Source organism: Lemur catta, chromosome 1 (genome assembly GCF_020740605.2).
Source record: "Lemur catta isolate mLemCat1 chromosome 1, mLemCat1.pri, whole genome shotgun sequence".
Lineage (NCBI taxonomy): Eukaryota > Metazoa > Chordata > Mammalia > Primates > Lemuridae > Lemur > Lemur catta.
In genome coordinates this window covers 41,645,189-41,652,823 of record NC_059128.1, presented here as the reverse complement: position 1 = coordinate 41,652,823, position 7,635 = coordinate 41,645,189, and positions in this window count along the sequence as shown.

Sequence of the window (7,635 nt, the reverse complement as noted above, 5' to 3'; positions counted from 1 at the left end):
AGCTCCGTGCTGGCCTGGGTCAGGAGTGTCTCTGACCAGGACAGATAACAAGGGCCATTACATTCCAAATCCTTCCCCAACCTCCTCCCCTCCCTTCCGCCAAAATCCAAACCCAATTTCTCCCTGGCAGATCAAAGGCTGCCCAAGCTACAGGAGAGCTCACTCGATCAATAAACCCTTGACACAGGAATAAACAAAACGATCCAATATTTTCCATCAGGATTCATTTTGTCCATTACTATGCCTTTCCCTTTGAGAACCTGGAAAATTTGGTGTGGAGTTCAAAATATTAATAGTTTGCTCTCTGAATTAAAAATCCAAAAATGCCCAAGCAGCCCCAGAATATTTTTCTGGTCTTTGTCTGTCTTAAACACACAAACCATAAGAGGAGGGTTAGCAGTATAGTTGGATTTTTTGGATCTTCCAAAAGCAACTTTCCTTCCACTACGCCTAAATATGCAAGAGCAATTGGAAAGCTACCTGAGCAATTAAATCTAATTTTAACAATTAACTTTGTAATTCACGAAGTATAATAAAAATTAATATGCTTCTCTCACTGTTCAACCTAATTCAAAAGTACCTCACTAACAAATATCTGAAACTATGGATCAAAAAGTACAACTAAAGCTAAATTCAGGACACTGTGTGCTCAGGACATGCCCGTTGCTTTTGAACTCATGAGAATATTCATTTAAAAATCAATTCCATTAGATTTCTATATCACTCTCCTGTGACTATTTCTTTGATTCCTAAATCCTTAATCTATCAAATTGAAGGACAGAGAACCTGGAGAGCTGAATTTCTAAATGTTCCATGGAACTAGTTTGGAATATAGTCATCCAGATGCCCCATTAAGTCATATCTCATTTTCCTCACACATACCTGCAGGTAATCAAATATTATTACAGCTTCAGGGATAAAGTCTTCCATCTTCCTCCTTTACAATATTTAGATCAATTTAAGCTTTTTGTTAATAAGTACTGGAAATGTTTGATGAAGATCACTGAAGCATATTAAACCACTCTAATGTGGGATCCAGAAAAGGGAAAGCAAAGTAGACCAGCAACATAGGACAAGGGGGCAAACAGTGTCTTGCAGCATAAGGGCAGGTACAGCTTGAGCCCGGTAAGCAGACAATAGGGTGTGTCAGCTTTACATTTATAACTTGGAGGAAGAATATCAACCCCTCACCAAGTTGTTTGCGTATTTCCTTCTAAACCGTGAGTTATTATTGACAGCTACCACTTATTGAGAGCTCATATTTCCCAGGCACAGAGCTAAACCCTTGGCAAGCTTTATATTATTTCCTTCAGTCCTCACAAGGGTCCTATGAAGTGGTCCCATTTAATAGATAAGTGGATCCTAAGAGGTTAATGGTCTTCCTCCAAGTTCACACGGGTGTCATTGGAAATGCTAGGATTTGAAGGGAGGCATCTGACTTCAGAGCTTGTACATGAACTGCCAACCTAAGACAAATACGTCTGCAGCTTTACTAACCCATCATTTTTAATTTCAACCAAGAGGGGATAGCCTATTTCTTCTACAATATCTTTTCCCCATCTTCTCAATCCAAAACTTCATATGGCTATAGCAATGCTTATTTTACCAAGAGGTATGCTTATATTGCCTGTCTCCAATTATCTTATTATTTATTAAACACTTTCCCCCTTTCTTGCGTTTCTATTTAGTCAAGAGAAAACTTGACTTAATTAACAGGTTTTCTCCTGACTTAATTATGGATCATGAAGTGCCACTGATTACATGTGCCTACCCCCTGTATCTTGTGACCTTCCAGAAACATATCTTTTACATTAATTTCCTTGGTTTTCAAGTGCAACATTTTAAAGAAGCCTGACGTTATTTATTGACATGTCTGACCCTCAGCAGGCATATACGCATTTTACTCATTTTCGTCTTCCTCCTCTTAGCAGTGATTTGCACTAATCTTGAGGGGCGAGGAATGTTTCATTCTATTAAGGTAACGAGCAACTGTCTTCAGACCCTGTGTTCAGTGACTACTTTGGCAGCCCTTTCAAATGGCTCGCCATGGAGTTCAGAGTCAAGCAGCCTTTGGATGCACACATGCCACATCTCTCAGTAAACTCACCTGGACTGGTGGGTCTGCCTGCCTGAAGATGGAACTTGATGCTTCTGTTTAAATCTTGGCTCCTTGGCCTAAGATTGTTCAGCACCACTGATCTACCAGTGGAAAAGAAATCTCCAAGCCAAGCCATACACTCTTCAGGCAACATAGGTGGGGGAAAAAAAAATACCTAAGCCAGCCAAAAGAAAATTATTTTTGTCTCTGTCAAGAAAATCAAATTAGTTCCCTGTACTTAATACTGCATAATTTGAAGAATGTCTTATAATGTGCTAAGATTCATGTTAAAATGTAATCAAACCAAGTTGCTGAATAGAGAAACTCTATTTGTTGTTGGCTCTATTCTTAGCAAATGGAAAACAATCTTGCCCAACAAGTGAGTTTTAATGAAAAGCATTATTTTCTAGAATATGCCTTTTAACAGGGTTTCTCAAATGTCAGAGGATTTTGCTGTCAAAGGAGGAGCCTCAACTCAAGGCATCTTTGTAGAAACCACAGTAAGACAATTACCTGCCTTCCCACAAGCCTTTGCCCATGATAGATCTGCCCTCCGCAGTGACACACTGTCACCTGGGCTCCTCATAGCCAAAGGCACACGTGTCTAAAACTGGTGAAATGAATTCTTGGCCTTGTAACAAAACAAGAGTAACTGCCACCGGTGTTTGATCCCATGGGCCTTTGCCTCCTTAGCACCATGCCTTCACCAACGGAGTTAAGGAGCCACACCATGTGGTCATGTCACCTAGCATGAAACCATCAAGCAGTGAATCCTGGATTGGCAAGAAAAGTCTTGGGAAATTAAAGCTAAAATACTATTTACCTGTCTATCTTCATCCGTGAACCCCCAGACTGTCCACAAGACTCTGAAATCTAGGTGGAGGAAACCATGCCCTCACAGCTCTTACAATCTGTGCACCTAAAGAATTAGCACTATGTGGATGCCACCAAGGTTTATAGCTTGTACTTTCTGGAGCAGTGGACCGAGGTGCACCTGGGCCAACTTGAGCCGTGGCTGGGGCAGCCGAGGAGCACTGCACTGGAATGTGGAGAGCAGAGTCCTGAAACAACTCTGGGCAGCAAGCCCATGGAGGGCCCCTGGGCCTATCCCTGAAAATCATCCTGCCTTCTTAGAACTCTGGGACTGAATGGAGGGGAAGCCTCAAAGATCTTTGAAATGTCTTTGGATCATTATTCCATTGTTCTGATGACCCCTTCTATCCAAACTAATCTTAACACATGGTCGCTTGGCCCCACCTTGGTTTGCCCTTCTAAATAAGCCTTTTCATTCTTTACATGGCCAGGCTATGAATTTCCCAATTCTTTCCATTCTGCTTCTCTTTTAATTATAAATTTCATTATTGTCATTTCTTTCCTCTTACATATTACTGCATGTGGTAATAACTAGCCGTGCAGCTCCTTCAATATTTTGCTTAGAAATTTCTTCTGCTAGGTATCCTAGTTTATCACTCTTAAAATCCACTTTCCACAAACCCCTTGGCCATGAACAAGATTCAGTCAAGTTGCGCATGACTTTATAATAAGTATGATCTTTACTCCAGTTTCCAATACCTTGTTCCTCATTTCCATCTGAGCCCTCACCAGAACCACCCTTAATGAACCATTCACAGCAATCTAGGCTTTTTATAGCCTGCTCCTTCAAATTCTCCCAGCCTCTACACATTACCCACTTCCCAAAGCTGCTTCCACATTTTCAAGAATCTGTTATAACAACAGCTCAACTTCTTGGTACCAATTTTCTGTCTTAGTCCATTTTCTGCTGCCATAATAAATTATCATATAAATAAATTGCCACATAAAAGACTGAGCAATTTATAATGATCAGAAATTTATTTGGCTTATGATTCTGGAGGCTGAGAAGTCCAAGAGCATGGCAGTGGCATCTGGTGAGGGCCTTTGTGCTGTGTTATCCCCTCGAAAAAGGCAGAAGGACAAGTGAGCACAGGAGCAAGCAAGAGAAAGCCAAATTCATTTTTTTGACAAAGCCACTCTCACCATAACTAACCTACTTCCCTGATAATGACTTTAATCCATTCATGCGGGCAGAGCCCTCATGATCTAATTGCTTCTTAGTAGGCCCCAGCTCCCAACACTGTTGCATTGGGGATTATGTTTCCAACACATGAAGTTAGGAGGACACATTCAAACCACAGCAGCATCTATTTCTAGAAGACAGTAAATTTCACACAATATGGTCCTATTACCCAAAAGTAGCAAAATTGATATGAAATGAAAATGGTTGATTTTGAGCCTTTAATAGAAATCTAAGACTATATATATTATAATACAAATTATATATTATAAAATATTTTATATATTATATATAATATTTACAAAATTTTAGGACTTTGTTGAGGACAGACTGAAATAAAGCATTTCTCAAGATTTCTAGTGGCTCCATTTCACTCAGCCCCACCAGGAAGATTGGAGAAATTAGGATCTTTGTTTTGTGTTGTTTTGTTTTGTTTTCTAAAGTAAAATTACCACCAAAATTCTAATATTCCTTTTCCCTTTTTACTTTATCTCCTGGCCTTTCTCTTTGTTGGGTGCTTAAGGAGCAAGGAGTCAGCCTACAATAAACATTTCTGCTCTGGGGGACTTAAGTGGAGTCTGATGATGGAGATTTTCCTGCAGGGACCTCCTTACCCTTCCTAATCCTCTGCTCCTTGTCTCTGTCCTCTGCACCACTTCCCTTTGCCTCACCACATTCCAGACACAATGGCCTTCTTTCCCTTTCTCCAACACACCAAGCTCCTTCCTTCCACAGGTATTTGCCTGTGCAGTTCACTCTACTGGAAGACTCTTCCCCATCTGCTTCTCATCCTTCAGAGCCTGGCTCGATAGTCACCTGCTCCAAGACACTTCCCTGACCTCCCTCACCTGAATCAGTTCTCCACCTCCACCCAGTGACTTGCCATTGTATCACCTAAGATTTATCTTCGGAGCACTCATGATAGTCAAGAAATCATCTTCTGTGTTCATTCAGTCATTGTTAGCTCTCTCCGCCTTTGAGAATATAAGTTTCACCAAGGGAGAGCTTCATCTAGTTTTGCATTTTCAAACACCCAGCACCTAGGCAATGCCTGGCATGTCATAGGAGCTAAATAAATATTCAATGAATACATGAATGAATGAATTGTCCAGTGTTCTTCAAAAGAAAAGGCACAGCTTCTCCAGAGAGCCTATCCAATACCTGACTTGTCATTTAGAGAGTCTGAAGAACACTAATAACCTCAAACATCCTGGCACTCTGCTTAGTGCCACGTATTGTGAAAACCTGCCAGACTTTGGGCGGGGGAATACTTTAAACACAAAATTGTCTATATATTTACACTTGATCTTAGCCAAAAAGCCAAGAAGTCATTGCTTATATATTTAAATACTTAGATATGTTTAACACCTAAGGAATAATAATAGTTACCATTCCATGTCTTCCCTCACCAGGAATGTGTATAACGCATTCTCTCATTAGTCCCCAGGGCAAGCCTATGTGGTTGGAGCATTATCCTTATTTTACACATGAGGAGACTGAGTCTCAAGTGATTTGCCAAAGCACAGGGAGCAAATAACTATTAGAATTGAGACTTCTTCCTTGTCTGTCTCATCTGCCTTGAAACCTCATGCTTTTAACCACATGTCCATTTTGAGAAATCTAAACATCAGTATGATAACCATAATCAGCCTATGGTTGTCCATACATGCGATGTACTACAAGGTTTGAAAGCATTTATGTAATATTATTTTTAGTGATCATTTTCCAGCTCTTCATACCCATTCTAGACAACTGCTTATTTGCAAGATAGGAGTACAACCACTTCAAGTTTTTTGTGCGTTTTTCTGGATTTTCAAATATTGCCCCCATCCACTCCAAGGAATGAAAAGAGAATTATTTGAGATTTAGCATCCATAGAAACTATTGCTTTTTGTTCCGAGTGACAAACACCTTACATTTTTCAGACATAAACTGAGTTCCTCCTTTTTTCGTAGTGAACTTCTACCAAAAGTAATGTGCAAAGCTGAAAAAAACTAACTCCTAAGAGTAAAATTCATATAGAATTTTATAATTCCCAATTTTTCTAGAATAATAGCTGTACCAGCAGCAGCACCACTCAAAGAAAGCTATGAAAACATCAGGATATTTTAGAGAAAAACCAAGAAGGAAATAATTTATTATCTTTCAACCTTCAGACAGTTATATTTCTTTTATCCCAATACCTGACTTTTCTTTTTTAATCTGTCCACCATGTAGATGGTTCTCTCAGAATCTCCCTTTTTTTTTCTTTCTTCTTGACTAGAACTCATCACAAGAGTATGTACCTATTAAGCTCTTAGTCCTGCCCACCTGCCTTGTAATCCTCTCCCCACCTCAATCTCGGCATGAAATTCACCAGCTCCTCCCTTAATTTTTTTTCTGTGAGATGAGCTTCCAAGTGCTTACTCCTTTCTGCTTGACTTTGTATGAAAATGCAAAGGTTTAAGATTTATGGCTCTGCTTAGCATGCCCTCTTGCCGTCTATCCTGGGGCTTAACTATTGAGTAAAAAATCCCCCAGCTGAAAAAGCAACACAAGATGGGTTTTGAAGACATATCTAGAACTCCCAGTTCAATCAAAAAAGCAACAGCTTTGAAAATTGTTGCATTATGGTGGGGAAGGAGTTTCCATAGCCTTACTCATATTTTGAGAAGGGCACTTTCAGCAGACTCCATGATGTATTAACTGAATGACTGGATTTAACAAGGGCCCTTTCACAATAGGGAGAGCCTGTGTGCACATGGACTTTCTCACGCTAGTTTAGAATAGCAAGTGTCAATGTCACAGGACATGTCCCACTCCTGGGTAAAATAGCCAAAAGGCAGAGGAAATACAATGTTGGGAAGCAATGGGAAATGGTATGTCCTGGCCATTAAGAGCACAGGCCTTGCAATCCCAGTTTTAGCACAGAAGAGTTTATATGATCGTGGGCAAGTCAACTTTTCTAAGTCTCAGTTACCTTATCTGTAAAATGAGGCTATTCATGGCACCTAACTCATCATTTTCCTATGACAGTTTGATGAAATAGTACAAAAATCCCTTAATTAGCACAGCATAATGCTTGATAAGTGGTTCCCGTTATTATTGCTGTTTTTATTTGCTATAACATCATTGAACCAGGCAACTTCTCATGGTAGCAAAATAGAGTTTAGGCCAATGGGCATATTGTCAGGTTTTCCTCCTGGATAATTCAACTTTATACCAGATGAAGTAAGTAGAAAAAAAGAAAAATAAATAGAGGACTTTTTAAAAAATGTGTTTCTAATATAAATGGTCTATAAGCAGAAAGGAAAAAGGAAAAACGACACACAAAAAACAGATAAGGCTTGCAACACTCTGAGACTTCAACACTTGGAAAAGACCCATCCATTAGTTCTTCAAAGTTCTGTTCTCAAGGGAGAAGAATCTCCCCCAGAGAAGAGAGATAATGACTGGTCTCGAAATGCCAAGAGAAAGTTCAAAACTCTCGCCTTGGCATCGGGTA